Source organism: Schistocerca americana, chromosome 2 (genome assembly GCF_021461395.2).
Source record: "Schistocerca americana isolate TAMUIC-IGC-003095 chromosome 2, iqSchAmer2.1, whole genome shotgun sequence".
In the NCBI taxonomy this organism is placed as follows: Eukaryota; Metazoa; Arthropoda; class Insecta; order Orthoptera; family Acrididae; genus Schistocerca; species Schistocerca americana.
Window position 1 is genome coordinate 446,761,916 of NC_060120.1, and position 20,581 is coordinate 446,782,496.

Below are 20,581 nucleotides of genomic sequence, written 5' to 3' on the forward strand. Positions count from 1 at the left end.
AGTTGGATCCTTACATATTTTGCGATATGTTGAGTTGCTTAATAAAACATTAATCTTATTAATGTAGTCCTCCCGTACCATTAAAACACTAGCATTACCTTTGTCCGATTTAAGTACCACAGTAATATTCTTTGTTGGAGTGTCAGTTCTTACTGGTAAAAAAAAAAAAAATGTATATATAAAAATTAACTGAAAACTGAAACAATGAAAAATTCCCAGAATTCTTAAAAATTCCTGGGTTTTTCCCCAGTTGTACTGGGGAGTATACACCTGATACAGGAATTCCTTGTAGTAGTTTAGAGTTTTATTGTAAATTTTCTTAGTGGACTATTAATTTTTATAGTCTTCACTTGTGGTTTTAAATTTTTCTGTCACATTCCTGTGAACTATATAGTGACTCAATCCGCAGTCACATAGTTTAGGCTCATACTGTCCCATCAAACCTGATGAGTTAAATCAGAAAAAGTGCAATGCAGGGTGCAAAAATGTTGGTGAAACAAAAATATTTTATTTTGCAGAACTATAAAATCTTTTTACAATAAATAACAACACTTTACATATTTCTTATATGTTATGGCAACAATAATATCACAGTCTCATTCAGATTTAGTGTACTGAAGTTTTACTGCTCATTTTAAAAATGAATTCCTTAAAGGTACATAATCCTGCATATATTTTGTATACTGACCATAGCTGCAATTAGGTGATTACACAGCTCAGTTTGCAAGGAAACTACAGACACCATTAAAAGCAGTTCCCACAATTTATGGTTTACAATTATAAAAAGGTACGAATGATGACTCACTCACACTCTCACTCTCTCTCTACCCACCCACCCACCCACCCACCCACACACACACACACACACACACACACACACACACACACACACACACGTATATACGTAACATGGGTTATACAAAGACAGACAAATGTAGTAGCACCATGTGTAAAATAAACACCAGTGGTTACACGGGCTCTTTACACACGATATACAGTTTCAATAAAGCGATGAATATTCAATTAATTTTTTTCATAACTCAGAAATGATCCACTATCTCAGTTAACTGATATTTTTAGCTGAAAATGCAACACATGTTGAAGATGGAAGAACTTAACCTAAATTGCATCATCTACAAATTGTTCACAGATAATTAAAATACAGCTTTTAAAATTTAAGTCCTCCTCTCATCAGAGGGCATTAAGGGAGGGGAAAAACCCTTAAAAGTGTGATTGTAGCCATCACTGCCAAATCATTCATAATTTAGTTATTTAGTAACAAAAGTATATTTGTAGCATGGACTCCATTGTGAGAGGAGTGATGGACTCATAATACGAAATAAAATCTGGTGCTGAAAGTGAACCAGTACTATGCAGTTACTTAATTACAAGCACAAATGTTGTCACTATGCTACGTCCATCAATTAACAATAATAATGCTTTGAAAAAAGTTTGATGATAATGCTTCTTCTAATGGACCACAGAAACTGATGGCTGCATAAATGGTAATATTAAGGAAAATGTTATGAGTGTGCATCTAAAATTTAAAAAAAATTCTCTTTCAATAGTGAGAACAATAAAAGCAGCTTCTAGCACACATTCATTTTTGCCTCCCCACCTACTGATAATATATTTAGAATATTTAGCTTTTTTACACTAATTATAGGCCATATATTAAGTTAAATACATTTTCACTTTTAAAAATTATCTTGCTTCCATGAGGCATTGTCAGATCACTACCAAACATCATCACATAAGTTTTATATGACTAAAGATATAAGTAAATTAACACATTAATATCTACATTTTTCACTTTACCCCTACATGAAAATGCATTATTCCCAAGAAATACTCCAAACACATAACACCTTGCTTGTCAAGGTTGAGACACTACTACAAAAGCTATAAATTAGTTATGGATGTTATATAAAATACTTTGTTTGTAGCCCACAACAGTGATTGTGGCTGTAAAGTGATTTTTTTAACCATAGTGTGAAACACTAAGTTTTTCTCCCCAACACGAGCCACATTTTAAACAAATCTTCAGTAGCTTATCAACTTAATAATATATCATTCATGTGATCTATGAGAATGCAACAGCTCCTTGATAGAAAATATTCATGCTCACAAGGAACAGCAGACCCTGCAAAGACCACAAAAGTGGAAGTAGTTTGTGTGTGAACTTTTAATTTCATGCAGAACCTACAAAAGCTTGACATCTTTGTAACATCACGGGGGTAGGAGAAGTGGTACAGGGAAGAAATATGTTGATAATACAGAATCTGAGAGAATAATACAAGAATATTTCTAGGAGCATGCAGCTCTGCTAAGCACCTGCTGCAATGCACTTGGGAAGTGCCCTTGTTACATACGCATCAACTCTTACTGAACAACAATTCTCACACCACAACATCGTGTGTCCTGCTGTTACCACTTGCAGGGCTGTGGACTTGGCCATCACCATTTATGGAATGTTCTCCTGAAACTGCTGGCACTGCAGTTGGTCCTGCAACACACAAGTAAGTATATGGAGGGTAAAAGTAACAAAAAGATAATTGCAAAGACAATGGACAGAATTATAATGTGGGTACTGTACTTCAAAATAAAATGATTAGTAAATAGGAAGAGTGCAAAAAAGTAGATGTATTGCTGGTGGTTAGTAGGTTTGATATCGACAGAGATGGAGGTCAACATCTTGGAAAATGGCTTGATGGGTTGAGTAGGACCAGGTGAGGAGTGTAACAGTTATATGAGAAGTACACTTTGTCTCATACCAACATATATACGGAGGTGTAGATGCAGATTAAGAAATCTCATAGCTTTGTCCTTCATCCAGAGGTAAAGGATTGAAAGCAGAGGAAAAGAATCTGTATGTTAAGTTTGGAGGGAGAATCTCTTTCTCTCTGGAGCAGCTCTCTCTGAGAAATTTATTTCCCTGTTAAAAAGAAACTTCCTATCTTTCTCTTGCTCTCATCCAACTCCTGATTTTACTCTCAATGAAACTTCTTTACATTGTGTTTAATCTTGTGAATTTTCACTGACTGTGTTCAAGTAACTTACGGGAACATTTCTGGGGGCCATCTTTGACATCAGCCAATATTTCAAGGCACAAATGCAATGTGTGAGTGTTGCACAAGGAAATTTAAACCCTTGGTAGGTGGGGCTCTGCTGGCCAAGAACCATAATGTGGCATGTGCAGAAAGACAAAACTCAAAAAATGATCATATGGCATTGCTGGATGGGAGACTCCATCTGGAGCTGTTCAGTTGCTAGGTGCAGGTCCTCTATTTGACACCATTTTGATGACTTGTGGGCCAATGAAGATGGGATAAAATGATTAGGACAACATAAACTTCTAGTGCCTGAGTGAAGAAAATGTTCAACCCAGTCAGGAATGCTAACCAGCTAACTACTAGAACACAAGCTGCAGAGCCCCCCCCCCCCCCCCCCCCCCCACACACACACACAAAACTAGGGTAACCACACAGCCATCGGGAGCCCTTTGTCCCCTATTACTGCCAATTTGTTTACGGAAGAGTTCAAGATGTGTGGTGGAGTAGATGGCACTGAAACCTGTATGCTTTTTTAGATATGGGGATAAAATTTTTGTTGTTTGGCCTCATGGCAACAAGAATTTAAATGGCTTTTTAGTATTTATGGTTTCAATCTACCCAAATATCACTTCACTAAGGAGGTGGAAGAGGGTGAGTGCCTTCCTTTACTGACGTGTTGGTCAAGATTGAGATTGGTGATATATTAGTGCATGCCATTTATAGAAAGCCAACTCAAGCAGATTTGCAAGTTGACTGTTAGTTTTAACTATCTGTCTCAACACGATACATTGGTTTACAGAACATAAGTCATTTCAAACCTAGGAAATCTGCCTACTGAGTTAGCCCACCTCACAGTCACCTTTGCCAGAATGGTTATACTGATAGACAAATCAGACATGTTGTGCTATAGAACAACTGTCGATCAGGTGAGTGATGAAAATAATGAGGTGGCACTTAAGTCTACAGCCATTTTACAGTTGGTTACCTAACATTAGGCTCCATTTAGGGTCTGTAGAGGATGATCTTGGTTTGCATAAGGTGGGCACCTACCACACCCCTTGTAGTTGTGGCATGTCATACATTGGTCAAACTATCAGGATCAAGGAGGGTTGGTGTAAAACGCATACGCACCACACGCACAGCTGAAAAAAATCTGCTGTTGAAGAACATTACCTTGGTACCAATAATCCTATGGAATGTAACAACAAAGAGATTCTGGAAGACACTTCCAGCACTTGGGATTATGTTATTCACAATGCAATTGAGAATAAACTAGCAAGTGACCTAATAAATAGAGGTAGAGGTTGTCACGTAAATTTTGGTCTCTCCCTGATCAAACAACAGGGGGATCAGTACTACTTCCTTTGGTTGTGTGGTAGCATTAGTTATTTATGGTATGTGTGTGTGTGTGTGTGTGTGTGTGTGTGTGTGTGTGGATACACGTGCACGTGCACATTGGTGGGCACATGCGGGCGTTTTGTATTTTTTTTTGCATATGCCATATTATGATTTTTTGTTGGCATAGTACCACCTACTGAGAGTTTAAGTTTCCCTGCAATGTGTTCTGGTTGCATCTGGGCCTCAACTGTTTGAACATTTCATACGTGTGGAGGGAACTCAAGTTTCACTGGCTATGCTTTCAAATTCTGATTTTTATTGTATTTACTGGCTTAAGACAATTTGCTGACTAATTGTGCTCTAATCATTCAAAAGAATATGCTCAGCTTTTAGATACAAAAAGTTCAGTCAAGAAACCACTGACTTTGTCCAGTTCTTTTTGCTCAGTGTCCAAGATGATATATATGTACTGTAGAATTAAGAAGTCTTCACTCTCTTCATGTTGTGCTTTATGACAGACAACCTGGGCATCTTAATCTAAACATACCTTACTTGTGGCCAAGTAGTTGGTGTAAAGCAAAAAAATATGTGAAGTGGTAGTGAATTACATTAGGCTGAATGCTTAGCAGGCTGATTGAGCCATGCCTACAATTTTGCTCATTTGGTTTACTGCTACCTATTTGTAATGCAAAATTCTCCTTCTGCAAGGGGGAAGGTTATTGTCTGGGCTAGCCTAGATTTACATACTGTCCTCCCCTTCCAGTTGGGGATGTCATGTGCCAGAAACTGGTTGTTTGATACATACAGGCTCTTACTATACATACATTGTCCTTCTGCATTTATTAGCCATCTTGAAATTGTTATTAATGACCTTGTGTTTAATATGGATGTTTTTTCCCTCGAAACTCAAAATGGAGATTGCTCTATTCGTTTGTGAGTAATAACTGCTTTCTCTGGTGGAGGAGAGGGGGTTCCAGATATTGGAAAAATGTTAATTATTTAGGAAGCAACTGACAGTAAATTAGCTAGTGACCTCATAAACTTGATCGAGCAACAGAGCCAACACTTGCAGAAAAAGTATTTGGATTTATATCCAAATTTACAAAGATTTTATATATTACTAAAGTGGCAGAATAATATCTCTTATGTCATTATGAGGTCATGTGAATAATACTTTGTGACTGGTTCTATCACACATAATTTCAAATATCACCTATTGCTAGTGTATATTCATATTTAGCACATTCTTTTTTTTAATATAAGAGACAAACTACAATCAAAATAAAAAACACAGTGTTATACAGTAGGGAAACTGCAGATGAGGATTATGTTGAACATTATTGTTAGCAACATCACATTAGGTCAGTCTATCTGACAATGACTGCATCATAGCTTCCTCCTGGAGACAACTTCCACAGTTTCTTCTTCACTTCAACATGTAAACAAAATGTGTGTTCTGGCTTCATCCAGAAGGTGCTCCCATTCTTCCCAATGTCTTGTGGTGCTTAAGAGATCTGTATTCCTGTTTCACTGTGTGAGGTCCTCTCATCAATTCTGTTGGTATGATCATTCAATTTTCTTTTATTTTTGTTCCAGTTTTAAGAATTAATTCTGTACTTATGATTAGTCATTCATCAAATCAAGAGCATCCTTTGAAGTTTCTTAGCAAAGTTATTCTCACTGTCTGGGTAGTTTACATGTCCTTCTGTAACACTCCCATGTCAAAATCAGTACCACAATAGTGTTCTGATGATGATCCCACATACACATTCAAAGACCAGTACTTTTATTTCTCCACCTCTGACCTAGTCGTAACTGCTGTCAGTCCCTCACTAACAAGAGTGAGACATCTGTTCAAAGATAGTGTTGTGGGTAATAATAACTGATCAAGTAGAGTATTTAGCTGCGAAAGCAGTCATATTATACCTGGGATCTAATATTTCTTGGTTGTACTCTTTTTTGACCTGTTCTAATTTTTAAACATACCACTGAAAGGCACTTTCTCTTTTTTGTACAACAGAAATATTATCAGTGTATAAAAGGATGTTTATAACTATATCCTCACTTATTTTTATTCCAAGCCGACAGTACAGTTTATGTACGGATATCACTCTCATCATACTCCAAGCAATATTCCCAATTTTTATCACGAATTTTTTCTGGGTGAAGAACAATGTATGCAGTTCCATAGAGAACAATGTATGCAGTTCCATATATTCTTTTAAGAATGTCACTGCATGTATTGCATGCATACAGTACTGTGGTCAGACTGTAAAGCATCAAATTCTAGACACATTCTTTGACCATTGCCTGTTACTGTGTTTTTATCATGACTGCATTTACACCTGCAGAGGTGAAAGGAACTTTATATGCTGTTTAAATAAGAACTCAGAAGTCTTTGACAATAGCAGTTAGGATCTTTGGAATATTACAAAACATGTTCTTGAATGCCGTATGTGATGTGCTAGACTACAATCACTAACTTTCACCAAGTCTCTGTTCCCACACGCACTTCACTAACACAACAGTTAGCAGTATAAAAACAATTGCAGTATACAGAGTGTAACCATGTTAGACAGGTGTTTTACACTTTTACTGTAATGTGGTAAGACACAACCGGTGCCAAGACAGAGCACCAGGAATCTGGCCATCACCGCCAGTAGAAATCCTTGCCAGTTCAGCGACTAAGCAGAAGCAGCCACTTCCATACTACTGATTCTGCATGCCAACTATCTGGGGCATCAAACATCAACCAGCCTTCAGACAGCTTTTGCAGTATGACACACTGCCACATGACAACAAACAGACATCAGTCACTGACCCTGTTCCATACCTTTCCACCATGAAATGCAATTCTTCCTGCCCCTGCCCCCCTGCTCTCTCTCTCTCTCTCTCTCTCTCTCTCTCTCTCTCTCTCTCTCTCTCTCTCTCTCTCTCTCTCTCTCTCTCTCTCTGTGTGTGTGTGTGTGTGTGTGTGTGTGTGTGTGTGTGTGTAAAAGGGCTAAAAAATTTTAAACATTGTGAGGAGTAAACCTCACTCACCCCCATCTCACTCGTGGTGACAGACACAATCACTCCATCTCTCACATCATAAGACAATGGAGAAAGGGTAACAAAGCTAAACTTGGGATTAAAACATAATGTAAATGACAGAGGAGCTAAAATAAACAGCACAGGGAAATATGACTGTCTAACCAGTTTTTAAAAAAAGCGTGAGCTAGTCACATTGTTAATACATTCAGAACATCACCCTAGAATTTTACAGAACAAATTGGACATATTACAAATCTTAAAGTTCTAACAACATTTGGATGAATGTCAAGTAAAGTAGAGGGCAGAAGTGTCAGCAAATCTGCCACAGTCCTCTGGTCTCAAAAGAGAATACAGTCTAGTAAAATGTGGTGCACAGTAATCCATACATTATAAGCGCCACAACTGGAGAGTCCTCTTGCCGGAGCAAGAAGGTGTGTGTCACAGGACTGTGGCTTATTCGAAGATGAGTAAGGAGGACCTAATCCTGCCTGCGTGCCTGGAAGTAGGTACACACTTTACTAGACACAATTTATTGTCTGTCACTTCCAGAAACTCTTCTTCCTACTGATGCATGACACTGTACTTTAACAGTGAGGCAATACTGTGCAGGGGGATGGCACACTCAACTAACTGAGAGTCACAAAACATCTCCTTGGCTGCTACATATGGCCTTTCATTCCCCACAATATTCGTATGCCCAGGCACCCAGCAGAAACATACCTCTTTTCCCTTGCCTCTGTAAGTACAGAGGGGCATTCTGAATATCGTTAGTACTTTATCGGCTGGATACATGCATTGCAGAAAGTGAAGGGCACTCACGGAGTTAGAACACATGAGGAATTTAGCAGGTACGGCACATCTCATCTGCTACAGCACCCTCAGGATCGTAGATAATTCAGACCCTCAGGATCGCAGATAATTCAGCATCGAAGACACTGAAATCTGGAGGCAACTGAATCTTAAGAACACAATCAGGGAAAACAACAGAGCAGCCAATGGAATCCATCTGTTTAGACCCATCCGTGAATACAGCTATAAAGTTGTGGCGCTCATTTAAAATGTCAGAAAATATTGAATTAAAAACATAAAGAGGAGATCAATCACCCTATACTGCACTAAATCTAAAACCTCCCTGGGTCTCTGTAGTAACCAGATATGAGCCCGTACGTGCCACACACCAAGGGACCACATACACTCTGCACAGATTCCAAACAGCCTCATTGCCTGTGGACGATCAGTAGAGAGGCACTCCATAGCTGGCCAAGCAATGGTATGGTATGCTGGGGAAGTTGGAATAGCTTGGAACTTAATGCCTGAAGCAAAACCATGAGTTGCCGATGGATGGTAAGCGGCCATTCACCAGTCTTAGCACAGAGACTAGGTATGGGGCTGGTCTTTTAAGTGCCTGTGACCAGCCTGATCTCCTCATGGTGTGCAGCATCAACGATCTTCAGGTGAGAAAGCCTCACTGACCCACACACTGTGCACCACAGTCAGCCACAACTGCACAAAGGTCCTATAAACTGCAGCAGATGTGCCCTGTCCATTCCCCAGGACCTGTGGCTTAGACACTTCAAGATGTTCAGTGCCTTCTGGGCACTTGGGACTCAGGTCTTTTAGGTGTAGTAACCACAACAGTCTGGAGAAAAAAATGTGGCCCAGAAACCTCACAGTTTTTAAAAGCGTCAATGGTGTTCCACATATGCAAGTCAGGTGAATTAAAACAACAATGACAAGATTAAAATGAACATACTTCTTGCAGAAAATATAAAACCGGTGTTTGTAGTCCATTCCTCCAACCTATTCACCGTAAGTTGCAGCTAATGACTTGCTGCTGCAGTATTGGAGGAAAAGCAGAAGAATGCAAAATCATCCACAAATAAGGAGCATTGGACAGGGCTCCATATTGTGGACGTTACACAGCTAATGGCTATAGAAAAAAAGTGTGACACTTAAAACACTGCTCTGGATTAACACCATTTTCCTGGACAAAACTATCTTATCGCATATCATAGACTCTGTATCTAAAAGATGTTTTCAGAGGAGGGATCAAATGAAGATGGGGAGTTGACCAAGAAAGCCCCATTTGTGTAGCTGACAGAATATTGGGCCTCCAAGTAGTGTTGTACACCATACTGATGTCAAAAAATACCCCCAGACAATGCTTTTTATGCAGGAAAGCCTGGTGATTTCCACCTCTAGCAGGGTCAGGTTGTCAACAGTTGACCAATATTTCCTGAATCCACACTGTGAGTGGCTAAGTAGCTGCCTGTCCTTTAATATCCAGACAGGACGACAACTGACAATGCACTCTAAAGTCTTTCCTATACAGCTCATTTAGGTGACACTCCGGTAACTGCTGGGAAACATTTGATCCTTTCTTGATTTGACGAGAGGTACCAAGATTGCCTCTCACCATGACTCGGGAAATTGGCCTGTCAGCCATATCAAATTAAAACTTTGTAAGAGAATTTCCTTTGACACTCTTTGCAAGTTCTACAGCATGACGTAACACATTTGGTCATGACTGGGTACTGTAAAATGAGTGGAAGACAGTGCCAAATCCAGAGTCCACATGGAGAATGGGCAGTTCCAGGACTCTGAATTGGTGGAACAGAAGTTCAACTCAACCCTCTCCTCAGTGGTATGGTAACAACGGAGCACTGGATCTTGCTAGCAGTGGCAGTAGTCAGTGCCAAATGTTCTGTCATTGTCTGTGCCATTTCTCCAGGTGTCGTTTGGAGACAAGAGGTAATCAACTGCCTTTACGGGGAATCAAGAGCCACATGCCTGACGCAGTTTACTGAATGGCACTTATCAGTCCACCAAGGGATAGCTTGCCTTTGAAAATGACGGGAGGGCTTCAGGATGGAGATGTCAGTGGTATAGTGGATCATTCATGTGATGTGGTCCACCTACTCCTGGATGCTGTTGTGGCATTTGAACACTGCCAGCTGGCTGAAAAATGACCAGCTGGCTCTGCTGATCATCCATCCATGGCTGCATATTTTTAGGGAGAGCTTCACCAGTAGGTGAATCCAGAGTGGGAAGTGGTCATCAGAATGAAGGTTATCAGCGACTTTCCCCTGAACAGTGTCCACGAGGGCTGAAGAGCAGGAAAAGAGCTCAATGGCTGAGGATGTTCCAGTAGTGGCACAAAGGCATGTGAACACTCGTGCTGGGGATACACAGCTCGAGAGACATCATGTGCTCTCCAAAATCTAACCCCAAGGGCAAGCAGAGGTTGAACACTACAATACATGATGATAATTGAAGTCTCCAAGTAGGAGAAATGGTTGGGGAGCTGTCCTATAACATCTGTGAGATCCTCAGAATCTGTCGCAACTTATGGAAGTAAATAAAGTGAGCAAACAGTGATCCTCTGACACACAAGAGTTTCAACTGAAACTGCTTGCATCTCAGTACCTACAGGGACAGCATAGGAGTGGTGTGCATTATTGAAAAACAAAGTGACCCCTCCCTTCGCCCTGTCCCCAGACAGATCATGCTTGCAATGGAGGACATAGCCTCTTAGCACAGAGGCCTCAGATGCTTTAAAAACACATTTCCTGCAAACACAGGCAGAGAGGAAGCTCCTGTGCTAGGAGTTTCAAATCTTCCATGTGTGTCCTGAACCCATTGATGATTAATGTTCCACTGTATTGTGGGAGCCATTTATTATAAGGGTAACACATTCACCCTATCTTTCCACCCCGTAATGGATCCTGAAATGGATGAAGAGAGAGCCTTGGGGTGAGATGAGTGCCCAGGTTGACATCAAGGTCCATCAGCTGTGAAGATGAATCAAGAGAGACCTCACAGACTGTTTTCTGTCTCCACCAGCAGCTGACACTTGGTCTTTGATTTTTTGGCCTGAGGAGTCTTCAGAGCCACAACCATGGCAGTGGTAGTAGCAGTATTTGACAGTGGAACAGACTGAATCAATTGAAGGGTAGGGAACCCTGCAGTACCAGCAGCCACAGACTTTTGTGATGTTTTGGGGAGGTGGGAGGAGAGGTACAAGCTTTTAAATAAAAGCAGCAGCAGAAGTGTGTTTACAAATACAGGTAGTAGTGCTGACACCAGCAACCTCCATTTGTGTATCAAGCATCGACTTTCAGAACAGGCTTTTTAAGAGCTGGAGCAAAGGAGGTAGTTAATGTGGGGAGCTGCATGGCCTAATACGTCTTTTTGGCCTCACCACATGGGATGTGCTTCATAGTTTTAAGTACTCATATCTTCCGTTCTTTAAGGTACATGCTGAGATTCAACTACAGACAGGGTGATGCCCAGAGCAATTCACGCACTTCAAAGGAGATGAACAAACGACTCATTCACGGGTGGTCTTATCACATTTACTGCAAGTGGCTTCTCCCTTAGATCCTAAACTGCTGTGCTCAAAGTGCTGGCATTTAAAACAGTTCAGTTGGGGATGTAGGGCCACACACTTAAATGAGGGAAACCTGCCTTGATATGCTCTGGGAGTTCCATACTATTTAATGCGAGGATAAAGGATTCAGATTTTACTAATCCCCATCCACCATTTTTGTGATATTCTGTGCACCAACAATGCCTTCTTGAGCCCACTCAACCATCAGTTGTTCTTTGAGGATGTCCCCCAGATCTCTGTATGTCCCAACACCTCTGCTGAAGTTTAAGGTGCTGTGTAGCTCAGTTACAATTGCATATTCTCTGAGGCACTGAAGTTTCTGGAGGTTGCTTACCAGCAGCATCTTTACCAACAACATTCCACTGTGCAATTGGTTGACAGATTTTAAATTGCCAGCAATTTGCTGTAAATTTTTCTGAATATAGAAAGGTGAATTAAAAACCACGGCTACAGCTTGGTATTTCTGCAGAAAATTGTTCATAATATGGGTTGACAGAGTGATGAGATGATCAACTGAAGAGTGGTGCTTACAAAATCTACATTGTACATTTGGTAGCAAATTCTGAGACTCAAGCCACCATATCAGTTGATCATTTATCATGTGTTTGATCACCTTGCAGACACAGCTGTTGAGGGAAATTGGGTACTAGCTGGATGGAAGATGTCTGACCTTAACAGGCTTGGATACAGGGATTACAGTGGCCTCAAGCCAATGTCTGGGAAACATGCCATCCGTCCAAGTGCAATTATATGTATGAAGGAGAAAGTGCTTCCTGTCAAGTGCTGCAATATCTCAAAGTGAATATCGTTCTGCACTGGAGAGAAGGACTATGACGGGGTGAGAGCATGTTTGAGCTCTCTCACTGTAAAAATGGTTTTGTAGCATTTGCAATTCTTGGAGATTTCTCCGGAGCCGCCTCCTCTCGTTTATGAAGGAGGAAGGCAAGATGGTAATGGGTGGTGGGGTTCGCTATCTCTGCAAAGTATCGACCCAAGGTGCTGGAAATATCGATAGGGTGCATGATGACACCATTTGTTATAGTCAATCCAGGAATCAGAAGAAATACTTTGTTTCCAGAAAGAAATAGTAGAGTACCTCCAACAACAGAAGAGGGAGTAAAACTGTTAAAAGAATTAGTAAAAGAGATCCCGCTAGATTTTTTGCTATCTCTGATAAAGCAACAACATTGAGGGCAACTGTTTATAACACAAATACAGTTCTCCTTCGTGGGATGGCATTCAAAGACAGAGTGCAAGTCAAAGGTTGCCAATGAAGAGTGAAGCCTCCATTTGGCTTTAGAAAGCTGCCAATTGATTTTGCACACAGATGGGGCATACAGATGAATTGTATTCTTGATGTTATGCTGTGATATTTGTTGAAGCAAAAATGTTATCTTCATTTTTCAAATTTTTCCAAAGACACCCACGTCCTCATCGTAAGATCACCTGTGATCTTTAACCTGGAGTTTATTATTTTAATATATGCAGAAATTTATAAAATTTTACCCCATTCATTTTCAAATTATTAGTCTGTCCTCTTTTTTTAAAAGGGGCTATAAAACAGTTTTGACAGGAACAAATAGAGCATCAGATTAGAATCCAATGTTTACTTACCTCTCTCACAAAACATCACATTACCTTGCTGTTGTGCCTCATCTGGAGCTTCGGCTGACGCATACAAACTGTCCCAGTAATCAGATGAGGTTTCTGTTGAAGCAGAAGAGGACTCTGAGGTTACAGATTCTGAATCTTGCTGTGGCTGGAGCCGCTGATGTGCCACTTCAGGCTGCACTGAATGAAAGAGTCTGCGTCGTCTACCAATGTGACGTGCAATTCCTCGGGGTAAAGAAGCTGCTGGCGCAGACCGTGACAGATCTGCAGCCGAATCATTCTGTTCAACACGATTTGTACTTCCACCTGTGATGCTGCTCCCCTGAAATTAATAAAATTATCATATAAATACATTCGTGTTTGACATCATTACATCATTAATTGCTCTGTCTTGCTTCCCCCCCCCCCCCCCCCTCCCCCAAAGAGAGTGAGTGAGTGTGTGTGTGTGTGTGTGTGTGTGTGTGTGTGTGTGTGTGTGTCAGGAGGGAGGAGGGGGGGGGGGGAAGGGGGTAAGCAAAACAGCAAAAATGTTACCAATAGTCTCTGTACATCCTCTGTTTATTCCAGAGACAACAGTAATGTAATTGTGTGTGGGATTTCTTTTGCTACTACTATAATGCTTAGTCAGACAGAAGTTAAGATGACCCTCATTCAGGTCATGTGTAGAATGTAGTTTATTCGTCTCATAACATAAGTTACAAATCAAAGATTTTTGTACTAGAGACACATCAAATTACTTAAAAAATAAAAGGTTATAATAATTAACATATTTAAGCAGGCATTTCTGAATGTTTAGAGATGAACAATTTAACAAGAACATATACAACACTTATCATCATTTTGCAGCTTGCAATACAATTTATACAATGTATTAAAATTTTATTATATAATACACAATCTTTATTGTTTCCTTTCTTTTCAAATTGCCAAACTGTCCTGTATAAATTCTTCAATTGAATAACATTTTTTCCACTAATGTATTATATAACAATCTTTTTAGTGGGTCAAACCCCATATTTAAAAGATTTGTGTGATTTAATTTATTGTAAATTTTTAATCCCATGTACAATGACGTTTGAGCATAAAGTTTCAAATTATGACAGGGAAGTTTGAAACTGTGTCTGTGATGAGTACTGAATTGTAGTTGAAATGAAAATTGTCAAGTGAGTTTTGATTTTTATAAATGAAATTAAAAAATTCATAGATGTACGGAGAAGGAATGGTTAGTACTTTTAATTTTTTAAATAATGGGCGACATGATGTTCTTTTTTCGACTAAACACGTTTCTTATGATTCTCTTTTGAAGTGTAAGTGATCTTGCACTGTTCATAGAGTTTCCACAGAAAATTATTCTGTATCAAATTATAGTCTCAAAGTATCAGTGGTAGACTATCTTCCTGGTTTCCATGAGTGTGGAACCAGATAAGACATTCATCGCACAAACTAGGCTGTTTAGTTTGTTTGCTAAGAAGTCTACATGTGCCTTCCAATTTAAATCTTTGTCAAGATTTAGACCTAAAAATTTTACATAACTTGCTTCAGTCATTTCGTGATTGCCACGCACTATTTTTATGGGAGATTCTGATGATGTTTCAGCAATGAAATGCACTAACTGTGTTTTTGTGACATTGAGTTTTAATCAATTTTGCTGAAACCATAATTCTAGGTTTCCCATTATATTTTCCACAGTATCATGAACTTGCTCTAAATTGTCATTTTCAATTAAAACCGAGGTGTCATCTGCAAATAAAACGCAGTGAACTTCAATGCTTAAAGGTAAATCATTTATGTACAGCAGAAAAAGATAAGGTCCTAAAATTGAGCCTTGTCGGACCCCTGTACAAACCTTTTACCAGTCCGAGAATGATTTTTTTCCATTTTAATTTAGAATAACTCCCTGTTTTCTTTCTGGCAAATAAGATTTTAACCACTGTAATGCCCTGTCCATGATCCATCTCTCTAACATGCGTAGAAGTAGTAAGTGATTGACAGAGTCAAAAGCTTTGGCCAAATCACCAAAAATACCTGTGACCTTTTTACTCTTGTCTAAAGGAGAGCTTATCTTTTCAGTGAATTCCACAGTAGCATTTATTGTATTTTCCCCCTTTAGAAATCCAAATTGATTTTTAACTAAAATATCTTTTTCTATAAGAATGTTTTCAAGATGTTTTGCAACAATCGTTCACCTTACCAAAAACTGGCAGCAGGGAAATAGGATGCTAATTTCCCCTGTCATCTGGTGAGCCTTTCTAGAACAATGGTCTTATTTCAGTATATTTTAACACATCTGGTAAATATCCTTCCTCAAATGACTGATTAATACACTACTGCCCATTAAAATTGCTACACCAAGAAGATGACATGCTACAGACGTGAAATTAAACCTACAGGAAGAAGATGCTGTGATATGCAAATAATTAGCTTTTCACAGCATTCACACAAGGTTGGCACCAGTGGCGACACCTACAACGTGCTGACATGAGGAAAGTTTCCAAGCGATTTGTCATACACAAACAGCAGCTGACCGGCGTTGCCTGGTGGAACGCCGTTGTGATGCCTCGTGTAAGGAGGACAAATGCGTACCATCACGTTTCCGACTTTGATAAAGGTCGGATTGTAGCCTATCGCGATTGCGGTTTATCGTATCGCGACATTGCTGCTCGCGTTGGTCGAGATCCAATGACTGTTAGCAGAATATGGAATCGGTGGGTTCAGGAGGGTAATACGGAACGCCGTACTGGATCCCAACAGCCTCGTATCACTAGCAGTCGAGATGACAAGCATCTTATCCGCATGGCTGTAACGGATCGTGCAGCCACGTCTTGATCGCTGAGTCAACAGATGGGGATGTCTGCAAGACAACAACCATCTGCATGAACAGTTCGACGACGTTTACAGCAGCAGAGACTATCAAGCTCGGAGACCATGGCTGCGGTTGCCCTTGATGCTGCATCACAGACAGGAGCGCCTGCGATGGTGTACTCAATGACGAAACTGGGTGCACGAATGGCAAAACGTCATTTTTTCGGATGAATCCAGGTTCTGTTTACAGCATCATGATGGTCGCATCCGTGTTTGGCGACATCACGGTGAACGCACATTGGAAGTGTGTATTCATCAGCGCCATACTGGCATATCACCCAGCGTGATGGTATGGGGTGCCATTAGTTACATGTCTCAGTCACTTCTTGTTCGCAATGACAGCACTTTAAACAGTGGACGTTACATTTCAGATGTGTTACGACCTGTGGCTCTACCCTTCATTCGATCCTTGCGAAACCCTACATTTCAGCAGGGTAATGCACGACCGCATGTTGCAGATCCTGTACGGGCCTTTCTGCATACAGAAAATGTTCGACTGCTGCCCTCGCCAGCACATTCTCCAGAGCTTTCACCAATTGAAAACGTCTGGTCAATGGTGGCCGAGCAACTGGCTCATCATAATATGCCAGTCACTACTCTTGATAAACTGTGGTATCGTGTTGAAGCTGCATGGGCAGCTGTACCTGTACACGCCATCCAAGCTCTGTTTGACTCAATGCCCAGGTGTATCAAGGCTGTTGTTACAGCCAGAGGTGGTTGTTCTGGGTACTGATTTCTCAGGATCTATGCACCCAAATTGTGTGAAAATGTAATCACATGTCAGTTCTAGTATAATACCAATGAATACCCGTTTATCACCTGCATTTCTTCTTAGTGTAGCAATTTTAATGACCAGTAGTGTAATTTTAGCCAATGGATGAGAAATGATGTTATAAACAGCCTTGACTACAGTGGTTGGAATTCCATCCTACCCAGCTGATTTCTTGTGTTTTAAAGACACTATAGCATCTTTTACATCTTTTGGGATAATTCTTTTGAATGTTTTAAGTCTTGCATTTTGTTTTATATTTACAAAGTCGACATCTACCTTGTCCTGGTGAGCTGTGATATCTACTTCTGATTTTGCCACATTTATGAAAAAAAATCATTGAAACAGTTTGACATTTGAAAAGGATCTATAATTATATCATTTTTAATTTTAATTTGGACAATTTCTTGGCACTTGTTCTTCACTCCCAACTCAGATTTGACAACACTCAAAATTGCCTTTGATTTATTTTCATGTTTACTAATATACAGGTTGTTAGCCTCCTTTTTATTGCCTGTACAACTTTTTTGAATGTCTTCTTATATCTCTTTGCATACTCCACAAAGTCAGCACTCATTTTTTTTTTTTAAAAAGAAAAGGTTTTAACTCATTGTGAAGCAGTATTTTCCTGGCACTAGAAAATTTTATTCCTGGTGTAATCCAATTTATTTTATTGGCCACTCTTTGTCACCAGGCTCGAGGGGGAAAAGTTTCATTGAAAACATCTAGGAATGTTTTGAATTTTTTTTTCACTTGTCACGCCATTATCTAGAGGCCAGTTTATAGTTCTCAGTTTGTTAGAAAACATATTTAAATTCTCTTTGCTAAAGTTCCTTTTAAAACATGTTTTCACATATTTTGGTTTCCCTCTGAGAGCAGTGCTGAACGATCTGATATGCCTAAATCCAAACAGAACTTACTTCCAGCCTCAAACTGATAATTTGTCAGAATATTGTCAATACACGTTTCAGAGAAGCTACTTCTTCTCGTACATTCAGTGAAATTTAAATTAGAAGCATATTTCTGAATTAAGTCTCAAAAATTTACAGTGTCATCATTATTCTTTAATACATTTATATTTAAATGTCTGCTGCAATTACAATTTTTTTATTTCTGTCTTTCTGAATGATGAAACTTGGATAAAAAGAATTTGGTTACAGCACTTCCAGGCATCCTGTACAGAGATACAATTACACCCTTCAATATCTACCGATGACACTCATGTCAGGAATGTCAACAAAATTGTGCATGCCAATCGAAAACTGATTGTTCAAGAGACCGCAGAAGAGTGTAAAATTTCAGTTGGATCACTTCGTGAAGTCCTGATACAGCATTGCGTTGATACCAAGTACATCCCAGGGCTCATAAGTCAAGACCAGAAAGACCTTCGCCTCACAATCTTAGAAGAGCTTTAAGATTGTGCAAATGAGAACGAGATGTTCCTTAAGAGAATCGTAACTGGTGAGACACATGGCTCTATGGTTATGATGTTGACACCAAGGTTCAATCTTCACAATGGGTTGGAAAAGTTTCTCCAAGACCAAATCAAGCTCATGTGGTCAGGTCAAATGTCAAAGCCATGCTGATAGTTTTCTCTGACTTTGAGGGATTAGCTCAACATGAATCCATGCCACAGGACACACTGTGGTACTATCAGAATGTGTTGCGACGCCTGTGAGAAAATGTTAGAAGGAAATGTCTTGAAATGAGGCAAGACAATTCACGGTTCTTGCATCACGGTAATGTACCCACACATTCATCAGTGTTGATGTGGAACTACTGCACAAAAAAAATATCACTGTGCTGCCCTTCCTCAGTACTCTTCAGATCTGGCCCTGGTAGACTTATTTTTATTTCCAAAGTTGAAAAAAAGGACAAAGATTTGCAACAATAGACACGATAAGCAAAAATTCGCAAATGACATTTTGCGTGATCCACACTGTTTCCAGAAGTGAAACTGGCACTATGAGTGGTGAATCAATTGTGGGATCTTGTATTATAATGATATCTAAAATTTAACTTCAAGAAAAATTTAGTACAAGTCTTCATTAAGATGGTGAAGGTATAATATGAAATTTGAATATAATTTTATTTATATGATTTCTTTTTGATAGTATATTTGAATGGTTTATGAACCATTTTCTCTTCAGAATTCAAATATATCAGTTTCTTTCAGTGTGCAAAAATGAGATAAACCCATTAGGAAAAATGTCTCATATTCCACCTACATCACTTCAGTCATGTTTATTAAGTTTAATTTTGTATTGTTCTTAATCTTACATATAAAATTAATCTTATTTTCTTGATTTAAGAAGTTACATTTGATTTTTTGCCATTTGAAGTTTGTTTATTTCTGATCCAAGAAAAGAGATGTAAAAAGGGATCTTGAGATCTGGTGCATGTGAGTGCATTCATTAACTGAAGTTATTTGCCCAACTATTACTGCACTTTACTTTGATTTCTTAAATAAGAGCAGCGAGTTGCATGCAGCTTCCTACTAGACACATAGAATCTTTATTACTTGAGTGCATCTGTTTTATAAACAGTATTTACTGGGGGGGGGGGGGGGGGGCGGGGGGGGGGGGGGGGGGGGGGGGGGGGGGGTGACAATATGCTCTGTGGAAATGGCGTCGTCCATATCAATTCTGACAGGCAAAGAAAAAAATCTTACTTTAATAGCTAAGAAGTTATTGGGTTTAACATATGTTATAATTTATTTTGAGCAAGTTTCTAATATTCAGCAGCTTATTATGTTTTATGCCATATATCCTTGTCAAATCACATGGTAAAACTATTTCATTCACTGCCATTTGTTTAACTATATTATTATATGACGGTTACAGCACATACCCCAACATCAGATGATGCTGGTGTGAAGGTTCCACCTTGAGTGACATGAGAGGGCTGGCGAAGAAGAGGTGTGGTATCATCGGTGTCTGTGTCGCTTTCTGTCTCAGACAAATGCTCATCATGAGCAAATACACGTCTTTTACAAACTGGGCACACTCTTCTGTTCCGTGTTAACCATGGGTCTATGCACTTGCTGTGGTATGCTGAAAAATATTTAAGTTCTGTACAACATTTCTTACACCATCACATAGTAGCCAACTTTAAAATAAACTGCAAAATCTACATCTATTTCTATAATCTGCAATCATTGAAAAGTGAGTGGTAGAGTGTACTTCCGACTGTACCATGTTGTAGTCTCTTCCTGTCTTCTTGTTCAACTTGTGTATGGAGAACAGGAAGATAGATTGGTTTCTTAAAATGCCTCTTTTCACAACACAATTAGTGCAATCTAAGATATAAGGATTGCATATTCTAGATGCCTTACTCACAGTAAGTATCTCCCCCCCCCCCCCCCCCCCCCCCCCCCCCCAGACACCAAATTCTTGTGGTACCATAAACAAGTTGTTTAAAATTTAAAGACCTTTTCAGCATAACAGCAAAATTAAATATTTATTTATACAAGTCAAAACTTTTCACATATCCGCAAGTAAATATCACAGTATTATGCTTCAAATA

General features: G+C 39.5%; 1 long non-coding RNA gene across 1 annotated transcript; it reads right to left on the bottom strand.

Annotated features, from left to right (window-relative positions):
* Positions 1-488: 488 nt before the first annotated feature.
* On the bottom strand, positions 489-20,108 carry LOC124595337. The gene is made up of 3 exons (XR_006978196.1): positions 19,907-20,108; positions 13,453-13,747; positions 489-2,506 (listed from the first exon to the last, which is right to left on the bottom strand). It is a non-coding gene; the product is annotated as an uncharacterized LOC124595337 (long non-coding RNA).
* Between the last annotated feature and the right edge of the window lie 473 nt (positions 20,109-20,581).